Below are 13,758 nucleotides of genomic sequence, written 5' to 3' on the forward strand. Positions count from 1 at the left end.
GTGAAGCCTGTGTGTAAGAGACAGAGAGAGAGAGAGAGAGAGAGAGAGAGAGAGAGAAAAAGAAAAGAGAGAGAGTTACATAAGAAGTCCCTGTGAGATGGACAGCATCTCTTCACTGCCTGTCCTTGCTGATCAACAGCCAGCCAGCCTCACAGTCCCAGAGGAAAAAAATAAAAAGACGTTACGTAAAACGCCGTTCACCATAAATAAACACACAGACACACACACACACACACACACACAATGTGAGACATGAAACCCTGAATTAGACACACGCACGCATGCACACGCACGCATACGCATGCATACGCACACCCACACGCACACACGGCTAAACACATGAACAGAGTTATTCATCTGTATGTCTCCTCACATCTCCAGCCCCCACAGTGCTTCTTTCTTACCAGATGCGTCTCCGTTTACGGGAACGTGATGATCAGTTCGGACCTTTAACCTTCTCACTGCTGCTGTTTATGTTGCTCATAAAAGGAACTGATGTGCTAGATGTTTAGGATAAATGCATGCTGAAGATGGATATGAGAGGAGTTTACGCATTACTCAGAGCACAGTGTGTTCTTGATGGTGAACTTCAATCAGCCTGAAGGGACAGGGACACACACACACACACACACGCGCCGCACACACACACACACACACACACACACACAAGGATATTAGGATCTATTTCCAGTCGATTGTATACTGAGAATGTGTTTGATCATTTCAAACTTAAAACTATTTTTCAGTCTTGTGCTTTCTTTTCATCTCATTTCTTTCCTTTTCTTCTCAGCCAGAGGTGGGGCCCGAAGATAGCGATGTCACTTGGACACAGGTATGTCACAATCAGGCCGAAAGGTTCCGCTTTTGCAAAATAAATAGAACAATAATGTGCATATTGCCATGACATTTATTAGGCAATTTCCCTGCTTGCCAGAGATGGAACTTTTATTGTATTTTGGACAGTTGATGGAAGCAAAATGTCAACTATGCAGACACAAGATATCATTGTTCACAAGGGGAGGAACCCATTTGTTTTTTGCAGCACTTTCACAAAACATCAGTGGTGTAACGTAACTAAGTACATTTACTCAATTACTGTACGTAAGTACAAATGTTGAGGTGCTTGTACGCCAGATTTCATTCATTTAGGACGGACAGCTGAAGCGGGTTTGTTTTGGATCATACTAGCTTGCTGCCAAGTTTTTTTTTTTTTTTCTTTTTTTCGGGTGGGGGTTTTTTTTTTTTTTTTTTTGGGGGGGAAAAAATATTTAAGAGCCTTTTTTTTTTTTTTTTCGTCCGGCCCTCCCTTCTTTTTTTTTTGCGGCTACGTAGTCCTTACCTAGGTACTGTCAGGACACGCCCTCATACTCTGCTTCTGACTGGCTAGTAGTCCTTACCTAGGTACTGTCAGGGACGCCCTCATACTCTGCTTCTGACTGGCTAGTAGTCCTTACCTAGGTACTGTCAGGACACGCCCTCATACTCTGCTTCTGACTGGCTAGTAGTCCTTACCTAGGTACTGTCAGGACACGCCCTCATACTCTGCTTCTGACTGGCTAGTAGTCCTTACCTAGGTACTGAGCATGTGCGACTCCCAACAAAGATGGAACAGAAGTGAGATGCCTCACTCTGTAGCTAAAACAGAGAGCTCAACACACAGGGTGAAAAGAGGAGCTGCAGCAATGTGCAGTACAACAAAAATATGGTGCTTTCTGAAAATTAAACCATGTCAAAATTTTCTTGTACAACCTCTAAATACAATCATGAACCTGAAAATGAGCAAAATTTGAGGTCTTTAAATAAACACATCTTAAAGGCGGATTCTCTGAAATTGCAGAAATATGCGATATTTTTTGAAGATTTATTTCGTTAGGACAATGCACATTAATCAACATCTCCGTAAATGCGCCAATGTTAGCCAAAGGACTCATTTCCAACTGTAGTCCTTTGTTACCTAATATGCATGTTTTTATGGAGGGAGGAAACCACAGCACCCGGAGGAAAAAACACGGGGAGTAGGGCTGGACGATATGGAGAAAATCAAATATCACGATATTTTTGACCAAATACCTCGATATCGGTACCGCAACAATATTCTAGTGTTGACTATTGGTGCTTTCACAAAATATTTACACAATGAGAGTTTTAATAAATAATCATCAGTAATATGGATATAATGACTAAGTGGGTAAAGGCAAATAATAGAACAGTTACAACAGTCTGGTAAGTTCAGAAAATGACATCACTTTACCGTAACGCAGCCTTTAAAACCTGGACAAGGATAACACTTATGCCATATTCCGATATTACGATATCCAAAATCTAAGACGATATCTAGTCTGATATCACGATATCGATATAATATTGATATATTGCCCAGGTCTAACGGGGAGAACATGTAAACTCCACACAGAAAGGCCCGGACCGGACCGGGGAGCCAACTCTTCATTGCCAACTTGCTGTGAGGCACAAGTGCTACCTACTGAGCCACCTATGCTATATGCAATATGAATCAGGAGAAATGACCCTGAAAGTCACATCTGATCATATCAAGTCACATCTCTCTCCTGCATGCTCAGGTAGATAGACATCTGGTCCTGGATCAGTGATGAACTAACAGATTTGCTTCAGTCCTGCAGACACACAAAGCTAATCACAAGGACAGGGACAGCACAAGAATTAGCACAGGACATGTGTCTTTATGTGCCTTTATGTGTGGATATATTTGGCACAACAAACATGTCCAGCTCATCTTTTCTGGCCTCTCCGCACCCCCTTGCTCACAATCTGCTTTTCAAACGATCCCGTTCCATCCAAGCGGTAATTTCAGGGCCTGAAAAGTGAAGCCAATGCAGTAGTGCCTTAAACCTGCATTCTATTTAATTTCCAGCAGGGGGCGACTCCACTGGCTCCAAAAAGAAGTGAGACAGTGGGAAATGAGCCTACTTCTCACTTGATTTATTACCCCAGTCAACATTTTCCTAACCAGTGCATGTCCCCAATCGCTAGTTTTAAGTCTTCTTCAATACAGCATGACTTTGTGGTAATGTCTGAAGTTCTACCATGGACTCCGTAACATTTTTTGTGGAAAAAAAACACCTTGGTTACCTTGTTTCAAGCCATTCTAGCGTGTTATAGAAAGCCTACAGGAAGACTCAGCTCGATTTCTGCCAGTGCTTATTAATATTCAACAAGCTAAGCTGTTTGAAACTGATTGGCTAACAGCTAGCCTGAGAGCCTGGCTGTCAGAATCCTTTACTCAGCACAACTGGGCGAGCTCATGAATAGTAATGAGCTCAGGCAATATGATGTCAGACTGACCAGCTTTTGTAATTGGCCTGATTTCTCTGCTTATTTCTTTTAAGTGGCTAGAGCTGACAGAGGAGGTAGCAGTTCATTTTCACATTCACGACATAACACAAACACATATGGACCTAACATATTTAAAAAAAATGCAAGTAAAAACAGTATGGCAGGGCACCTTTAAATTATGGTCCCATTTATTTTAAAATTGGTAATAAAGCAGGGGGTGTGCTTTAGGGGCGTGGCTACCTCTGACCTGTCAATCGTGATAGAGGTTTACCAATGCTAACCATGGCACTGTGTACATTAAAACAGACCTGAGCCTTTTTTTGGGTGTTGTCTGAGTTTTCGTCTTACACTTTAACCCCCTTACTGTGTTTTCACTTCATCAAAAGTTAATTGGAGGACTTTAGTTGTCTAAATATGTCTTGTTCAGCATTCTCCCAACCAAGCTAGCTAGCTAGCGGTAGCGTTAGCGGGTAACTTAAGAGACGTTTTTTAACCAGCTCTGTGTACTGCCGCCAGTAAATCTCCCCTGGATGACTCGCTTCAGGGTTGAAAATCTCTCTTTTAGCGTTTAGCTTAGCACAGTGCCATTAAAACCATACACAACACTGGCTTTGATGCTCCATTGTCCCCAGCTCTGCCCTTTTTGTCCAAATATGGTCACTTCTGGCTCCAAAATATCAAGACAGTGACGGCCAAAATGCAAACTCCTGGCTTCAAAACGCAGTCCACAAACCAATGGGTGACATCTCGGATGCTACGTCCTCTCTTTATATACAGTCTATGGTTCTTCCCTTGTGTTGCATAATGTGCATATGATACCTTACAGTACATTCACATATTTCATTACTGACAGCTGCTGTGCTTCACATGAGTCCAACACACTGATACAGCCTGGTTCACAGACTTAGACTTATACTTAGACTTAGACTCTGCACACATTCATTCAATACACTGTCTGGACGTATTAAGTGACAACATGGCGATGGATTTAATTCTTTTTTACCAAGTTCAGCTCTGCAGCTGCAGACACATCGTCTCCTTGTGGACGAAGCAGCAGGATTACTGTGTTTTAAGCCACTCTTCATCTGCAACACCTTGTTTCACAGTTATACCAGTAAATGTACAGTCTACCACTGGCAGCTGGGGTTAAAGCTACACTAGCTGAGAATTTTTTATTTTTTTTAAATCATTTCTGGCCCACACGACAGGTCGGGGCCGGCTCCTTACATATGGGCCAGGTCTGGCCCACACAACAGTTGCCGTAAACCAAGTCGGGCGTGGCTGGTAACGAGTGGGCCACATCTGGCCCACACAGCATTTGCCATTGCCAATGACTCAGCTGTTTAGTGCCAAAAGTGGCCCATATGTGTCTTCTATCTGGGTGCATACAAACTGCAGTTCCCTCTACAGCTATGATCGGGGCCAAAAAAACAGGTTCCTACCCTACATGAACATGCACAGTTTCTGTCCAAGCCCGACCCTAGCCCAAACAAAACAGCAATTTTGGGCCCAAAACCTGATTAAAAATCCAAATTTCAATGAAAATAAGTCTGTAAGTTGATTAGATATACAGATGGTGGTCACACACAGCGGTACACGTACTCCAAATAGTAGGGATAGATTTTATGGCAGTTTGCAGATGATGTGTATCTGCGTTTTATTTGCCTGATAACCGATACATGCTACCTTGGCTCGGCTACAGCTCTGTGTCTGTCCCTCTGCTCCGGTTTTACTCCCCACTGAGTCTGACTTCATGTCCCGCCTACAACACTATGACTATCTTTTACTGTTTATTATGTTCAATGTTTATAATTCATTAAATACCTGCTTAATGCATTTAAACAAAGTTTTGTGTTGGAGTTTTTAACATTCCAAAATCCTAATTTTGACTTAAAGATTCATTTTCATTGTAAATGCATATTGGTTCCAAATATCGGTTATCGGTTTCATTAACTACTAATAATCGAAATCGGCCTTCGACACATTATCACTCTCCCATGGCGTAAAATACGGACACCTGGTCATGTGCCTTTGGCGTTTGTTTTTCACGCTATAAGTCTCCTTTAGCTTCCAGACTCTTGGCGTCACTTTTGACGCTGTGGAACGGGACGTACTGACTGACATGCGGCACATGAGCGTTAGGAACAGATGGTGGGTGGGGTTATAAAATGTACGTTTCAGTGACACACTGGACAAAAACGGGACACGATCCCCGGTCTCCTGGGTGAAAGTCCTGTGTTGTTTGACCCACCCACCACCCCAACCAACCTTCTTACGCGGCATTTCAGTCTTTCGTACTACTCGCTATAGTTGTCGCTCTTAACGTCATCTTACAGCGCTGCGGAGCTGCTGCTCTGCCCGCGGCGTTCCCTACAGACGCTGAAGAGGGATTTTTGCACCGTATCTGACTCGGAGAGCCACTCACCAAGTAGTACAGAGGCCTGTACTACGAAGCAAGATTTGGCGTTAACGAGGTAACTTCAAGTTCAACCCATGCGTATCACGACGGTGGATCACTGGTTACCGGGTGAAATCGCCGTGGTAACTTATGCTGAACACCTAACCTGGTCGGGAGCAGGTTATGTTGGAGATTAGAGATCAACCGGTGTAAAAGCACCGCCTACTGACCAATCAATACTCGATTGATAACGGAGCTTGGTGCGCAAGAGAGAGAGAGAGAGAGAGAGAGAGAGAGAGAGAGAGAGAGAGAGAGAGAGAGAGAGAGAGAGAGAGAGAGAGAGAGAGAGAGATGCACTCATAAAAGTTAAAACATTTAGAGACCGACAACCCCGTTAACATTCCCTGATGGGTATTTTTATGAAAGATATAGATTTTCAGCAGAGGGAATTACATATCGGCTATTTGTCGGCTTCTTGAGCCGTGCGCCGCAATGCGCACATCGGTTTGAATTATGTTTTTAGATTTTTTATTTGCTCTCTCGATCGCTTACCACTGCCTGGGCTGCAACTGATATCATAGGCTAAAGCAACGGCAGTTTATGGAACGCACCAGTGTAATTATGGTCAGAGCTTGTACCGGACTGATGGGGAAGTGATATTAATAAGCATTATGATTTACGCATCTACAGCGTCCGCTATTTTTTTTGCCCGCTTTCCTTCCTGTTTTACGAAGCAGCGACTGAATTGCATTTTGCCTGTTGAACCGTGCCTGTGTTCTTCATATTTATGTAGAATTATAGTTTGTTCTTCTTAAGTAAAATATGCAGCTCTGGTAGAGGTTTGTGATTGGTCATATGGTGCAAACACCGCCTCTTTTATGTGAACGATCGCGCCGCTAGATTGGGAAACCCTGGGTTGACTGAACTAGTTGTTAACCACTGTCGTGACACAGCTTATGCGGGACCGCGGTGGTTAGGTTAGGTGAAGCCGGGTAACTGAAATAAATCCAGGCCACGTTGATCTGGATTTGTAGTACAGGCCTCTGGTTGCAGCCTTGAAAAACCAGTATCTGTCAATCCCTAAAAAATAGGAATAACTTTTGAATTCTAAGGAGCTTAATTTCAGCCTCAGCGTCTCCCCAGTATAAATCTCTCAGTGGGGTATTGACAGCTTGGATTTTAGTCGATCATCTGCCCACCACTGGCTGCTGGTTTCCTACACCGCAGGGACGAACGTGCCCAGTGGGACTGACAGACCGCGAAGGGAAGCCAGGCCAGCAGGGAGCACACAGCCCTGGAGACACAGCCGCACAGTGCTAGTGTTGTTCACGTTGCCCTTGGACTCCGAGACATTTATCCACCGGGTTTGACAGACGAGGACCCCCAAAAGCCAGGAGAGAGAGCGTATCACTGGCTGATGGGAACTGTCACAGCTCGGGGGACTCTAAAGCATCAATGCTATGTAGCAAACACAGTGTTAACATGGCCGCAGCCAGGAGGGAAAGGTCAGCATCCCGCTGGCTGGAAGGGAAACGTCAATCACCGCCAATGCCAAATAAGGAACCACTGTTTCCCTTAATGATGTATCTGCAGCGCTATGACAAAGCTCTTTTTCTGCCAACTACCTCAGCAGCGTCTGCGTGTGCGTGCGTGTGTGTGTGTGTGTGTGTGTGTGTGTCTCTGTGTGTGTGTGTGTGTCTCAGGGCGCTGGTTTTACTGCATCCAATGTGCCGTACATCGTGTTCCTGAGTGGCGTCTGACAGCAGCTCTGTGTGCTGCCAAAGAATGTGCTTCCTGGCATCGGCCCGAACCACCGACTGCCCTACGCACACGCACACACACACACACACACATACACATACACACACACACGCGCAGATCTCTTTCCTTCTATCAAACAAACACACTAGCATTTACCTGATGTCTTCGCCTTTTCCCCTTTATAGGTATTTGTTTGAACGAGAGAATGGTTTGGTATGTGACACACACACACACACACACACACACACACACACAGAGATTAAAAAATAATCCCCCCTCAGAAACTCATCTGTTTTCTGTATTTCCCTTGCCTGGGTCCAGACCCTTGAATCTGCCCACTCCACTGATTTGTGTGGCATTGTGACATGGAGCAGTAAATAAATAAAGGTTCAAAAAAAATAAATAAAAAAAGCTATCGATCCAATCAGCGCCACAGGCTGGACTAACGCCGTCGTCAAGCTGTATCAATATCGCCCGACATTGTAGTTTGATTTTACTTCGCTCCGCTCTTAAAGCAACACCAAAGCACTTTTCCTCTTCGGTCCCCCTACAGGTTGGAAGCAGAATTGTCCATTACCGTTCTCATTCGAACTACAGATCCGCTACCCGATCTGGCAAACTTACCTAGTGCGGTTATAGCCGATAGTGGGCCGCAAAGCGAATGCAGAAGTGCCGTTCACCCGGTTACGAGTTGATGAACCACTGAAACGATTTTGGAAACATTATTTTAAAAAGGTACAAAAGAATCTTTGGTGTTGCTTTAAAAACCGGGAAAACAGTATGTTGGTATGGCATCAGTGTCGACATAAAATGACATCAGACTCCGATTAATTTGAGCGCTCAAACTCACACGAGTTACCGACGCGAAGCACATTAAGGCAGCCGGTGTGAACGCAACATTAAACGGGAGGCATTGTCGCACTGAACATGGAAACGAAATTCGCCTGGCATCATGGCGGTACCAAAAAGCAAGGCGGGACAATATGTGGATAATTTATTAAAAGGGAATTATCCTATGAATTTGAAAGTACATTTGAAAAATGTTTATGTTTTTGTTGAGTTATAATTACACAATACTTTTTCTGACCTTTTTGAATCTTGCCCCTGACAAATAATCCATATTACAAAAAAAGACTAAAACTTACACTAAAACTAATAAAAACTAACTAAAACCCGCTTTAGAAACTAATTAAAACGGGCGCCCAGATAGCATAGTCATTGACTCCGACCTGCGGCCCTTTGCTGCAGGTCATTCCCCCCTCTCTCTCCCCATTCATGTCTTCATCTGTTCTGTCAAAATAAAGGCTAAAATGCCCCCAAAAAATAATCTTTAAATTAAAACTAAACTGAATTTGAAAAAACAAAATAGAAAATAAAAACTAACTAACTGAACTATAATAACCTTGCTGAGGACATCATCTCGGGCTTTGGGAAACACTGATCACCATTTTTCACCATTTTATAGACCGGACAACTAAACGATTCATTTAGAAAATAATCAACAGATTAATTGACTATGACAATAATCCCTAGTCTTGAATCAAAGTTTAATGAGTCATTTTTGAACCAGAAAAATAAAAGCCCCTACCGAAGAAGATTTTCTTGACTAAATGTGCAAGTTAAGAATCCAGATGAAGCAAAAGCTGAAGAATGTTTTCATTAAACTGTTGCACCACACTTTAATACTAATTGCGGTAAGTTGTCATACAGTCCCTGTCTATTTTTGGCCTCTCTACAAGGTCTGACATTTTCACAATGACACGGGTGTCGGTGCGTGAGTGTTTTCATGTGTATTCTGTGGGCAGGAGTGAAAGCTGTAATGAATGAAGACATTGCTGAGTATGACGTTGCAACGCCCAGATGAAAACCCCAAGGGTAGAGGCAGTTGATCTGCTACCACGTTGACACACAGCCCAGCCAACAGCTGAGTCATAGCACCACACATGAACTCTGACACTCATTAGAGTAGTTCTCTTACGGCTGCTTGGCAATGTTCAGCCTCTTCTCAGGAACAATTCTTTGTTTCAAAAAGCTACGAAAAGTTAAAGCACTGTAACCAGTAAGCGTTCCACGTTTTATTTGCTGTATGCACCACATTAACTGCCGCTGTATGAGAACGCAGCTGGCCACGTAGGAAGGAGGGCGCGGTGGATCGGTGGGCGTTAACACACAGGACTTTCAAGCCGGAGTTTGCTTCGAAATGCGTGTTCCTTGGTAATGTCTTAATCCAAACCATTCCTAAACTTAACTAGTGGTTTTGGTGCTTAAGCCTAACTTTTGTGGCCACCCAACGCTCACATTTTGTGAGCCTAAACTTAACCCTAATGTCCGCCGAAACGACCGGCAGCTCGCAGTGCTCAGCCGAATGCCCATCACCTTCTTGGTGTTGGCTTTTAAAACTGGGGGATTTAGGAGTCCAATTTGAATTTTTTTTGTTGCACGACTAAAACAACCTTTGAACGTACACATGTTCCACCAAAACAAGTTCCTTCCTGAGGCTATTTTGCAGAGGCTCCATTGTTCCGTCTGGCGCCTAGCTCCGCCCAAGAATATTGTGATTGGTTTAAAGAAAAGCCAATAAACCAGAGCATGTTTTTCTCCCATCTCAGAATGCTGTGTGGACTAGCCAGACCCTCTGCCGCAGCGCTGTGGAGATAAAGATCTGGCAATGTGAGACTCTGCAGACCCTAACCCAGCAACGTCCCAGCAATTTCTCGCCATTAGGTTCTCAAATGGACTTAATATATTATTACCAATAGAAACTATCAATTGGTTTAAAAGTATTTCTATGTCTGTAACTTGTGAAAACACGATCAAAAAATGTATGCCTTACTAAAATGCACGTCACAACTTGATAGCGTTCTGTGTGCTGGTCCGGACACGTTTTAGGGCCTATAAATAAGACTGGGAGCCAGAAATGGTTTAGAAGTCTACAAAGTGAGGACTATTTGTATTTATTTCTTTATCAGTAAGCTGATCACCTTTCAAGGGAAAACAAACTTTAAATCAAGCTGAAATAAAAAATTTGTTTGGATTTATCTGATCCATTTCTAAAGTAGTCGAGTACAACTCCAGTAGTCCATAGTTTAATCAAGAGTCAAGCCTGTCAACTTTGTCGTAATTTGGAATAAAATCCTTTTGATCCTTTCGTTGATGGTCTATATCAGCGGTGTCAAACTCAACTTCACTAAGGGCCACACTTGGAAATAAGAATCACATCAGGGGCCAGACATGTAGAGTTTATTGACAGGCTTTTATGTAATCGAAGTCAAACATATTTGACTGTATCATTGCATGTCTCCTAAAGCTTTCTCACTTACAGTTATGGCGACACATTAGCCCTAAAAATAAATGCTCCTTATTTTTTGCAGCAACCTGTTTCACAGCCTGAATATGATAACTCTCTGTTTCTGTGGCAATTTCTGAGTCTCAAAGTCAGCAAATCTGCCAAATTCTGCTCTGAGTGTCACGTAATTACAGTTTGAAAACAGTTTCCCGTCTTTTTGGTTTCTGCGCACAACTAGGCGGGCCAAAATCTATTGTGAATCTAAATTGATATGCGGGCCGGATCAAAACTTGCAAGGGGGCCGGATTTGGCCCGCGGGCCTTGAGTTTGACACATGTGGTCTATATGTTTCGATCCTCAAATATGAATGTTTGTTTTTGCTCTATTTAACAAGGAAAGGAAATGACATCACTGTTTTGTAATTGAGCTGCAATATGGGGGGGGGCGCTACAGCCCCACTGCACCTCTGCTAAACTGCCACCAAATCTTTTTGAGCTTAAAAAAGTTTAAATGTTTGCAAAAGCTATGCTCTTTCACTTTCAGGCAGTACCGAATTTATGCGCTTACTTGGTACAAGAGCATAAGTACGGAAGAGGAGTAGAGCCAATGTGAAAAATGTATTTGAGTTTAAAGTCAGAATTCTGAGAATAAGAGAATAAAGTCAGCATTCTGAGAACGAAGTATGAACTCTGACTTTGAACTGCGTTTAAACTCAGAATTCTGACTTCTTTCTCAGAATGCTGACTTTAAACTCAGAACTTAAATAAATTTTTCGCATGTGGCACTAATCCTCCTCCGTACGTAAGAAATTATAGTAAGAACAACAGTTTCAATTTCTCACTCTCAAACTGCAGACGCAGTACATGAAGCAGAGCTTCTCTAACCACAACAACTGAGAAAAATCCCCTTTATAATGGCAGCGGCTTTGATGCTGCAGCTTATTAAAAAATGTAACAGCATTATACTATGAACTGCACGAGCTCCTCTGCAGGACAATGTTGCTAATAAGTGGAATAAACTTCCTCAGGGGGTTAATTAGGCCAATTAAAATGCTAAATACTGTACCTCCGAACGGTGTACGGTGAACGATGGGACTCTTGAGATCATTAATAGACACATGAGAAGAGTTCTAGTGAAAACGGCTGCTTTAGCAATCTACGAGGATGCTTCCTCCAAACACGTGCGCACTTTGACCTGGAATCTCTCCCAGTCACACCAGCTGGACACGGGGCAGAAAAACACTCTCCGGCAGCAGAGAAGACACTTTGATCTTTAAATAACCGCCTGGAAAAAAAAAGCCAGCAGGCAGACAAAACAACCTCGTCACCAGTACTCACGGCTGTGTTTTTTTACCCTGCATGCAGTGGGAATACAAACTCCATGGGCGATGTTATCCATGGGTTTCCCAATCTTCTCCTCTTTTTTTTTTTTTTTTTTTAATAAATCTCCGCTCCTCGCTGCTTTAGACATCAGAGTAGCGCTATGGTTTTGCCTTTTGCCATCATGAATGAAAAGAGGAACATGACTCACAGACCACAAAGGGTTCTAAGTAAGCCGGTGAGGTGCTTACGTACATGTGTAAATGGTTGACTGGATGAATCATAGCGATGAGGCAGAGGGAGATATTAGATCTGAGGCCAGGCGAGGGAACACACACACACACACACACACACACACACACACACACACACTTGCAACATGAACAACCACCGACATCATCACCCATCCAGACAAAAATCAAGAAAAGATGACACAGTAACTACAATATTCAAGACCAATTCAACTAAAGAGTACCAAAGTAGAAAATAAACATAAATAAATGACAACACCATCATAAGCCCATCGTACATGTCTCTCCCCAGCACAAAGCTTCTTAGGAGCCCTCCAGAAAGATCAGGTACTTTCCCCATTTCCTAGTGTAGACATCCGATCTGACAAACCGCGTATATGACATTATTTTTCAAAAACGCCGCCACCCTAGCCATCTCACAAGACCACTCCTGGATAGACGGCACCCCCTTCATTCTTCCATCCTCTTAAAATAATCTGTGTGGCTGTCATTAAACTAGTCTGGACCCAGCTTCTTATGCACCTAGGATGGACCATTCTAACCAGAACAAATCACCTTGGGCTGAATGGAACCTGGGTCCCTGCAATCGGACATAGGTTATCATGTATCCCCGGTCCAAAAGTCCTGGACCTTATCACAGGACCATAGGACATGAAGTAATTGGCTGTCCTCAATTGTTACAATTGTAACACACACACACACACACACACACACACACACACACACGCACATTTAAAGATAAATGAGATGGAGAAGCAGAGGAGAAAATGTAATTACCTGCACTGTTCGGGCTGATTGGCGTCACTTCCAACTCCACCAATGACTAAAAAACAAAGCCTGAATTACGCAGTGAAATCAAGTTTGTGATTGCAAAGAAAGATCAGTCAACCTCATCAACACTATTTGAACTTGAGGTGGAGGAAAGTCCCAAACGCAGTCATAGTTTTTTCTCTGAATTACAAGTGAGAGCATCCACCAAAAACCACGCTAACGAGAAATGCAAGCAAGTCCTACTGTAGCGTCCCATCTGATCTGGCTCACGCTGGCTTTTTGGGCCCAGGAGAACCAATAAGAAGCAGGCAGGGCGGAGCCTCAGCGAGCTGTTAATCATATTACCCAAGTTGTTGTTCCTGCAGGAACATGGTGCAATTTGGTATCATTACAGCGGGCAGCAAAACAGGCAGGCTACAGAGCAGCTCAGAGGTGAAACCACAGGCACTGCTGTGACAACTGACACTACATTTGGGTCTCAAGTGGCTCAAGCTCGAAGAAAAAAGGCAAGGGATGTCCAATGGCAAGGAAGATGGACATGAACCACGTGGTGTGTTTGTGTTGCTGCCCCCCCAACACACACTAACAGGAAGCTGACACAGACAGTGGAGAGATGACAGGAAACGAGGGGAGAGAGAAATAGGGAACGGCACGAAACAA

The 13,758-nt window shown here is 43.4% G+C and overlaps 1 long non-coding RNA gene across 1 annotated transcript in view; it reads right to left on the reverse strand.

Annotated features, from left to right (window-relative positions):
• LOC120553435 overlaps positions 1–13,758 on the reverse strand; it is an 84,394-nt gene that overhangs the window by 31,726 nt on the left and 38,910 nt on the right. Inside the window, exon 3 of the long non-coding RNA XR_005638165.1 lies at positions 1–7. This exon is cut by the window's left edge and continues 80 nt beyond it. This is a non-coding gene — a long non-coding RNA (uncharacterized LOC120553435). The remainder of the gene's footprint in view (positions 8–13,758) is intronic.

This window comes from Perca fluviatilis, chromosome 23 (genome assembly GCF_010015445.1).
Source record: "Perca fluviatilis chromosome 23, GENO_Pfluv_1.0, whole genome shotgun sequence".
Lineage (NCBI taxonomy): Eukaryota > Metazoa > Chordata > Actinopteri > Perciformes > Percidae > Perca > Perca fluviatilis.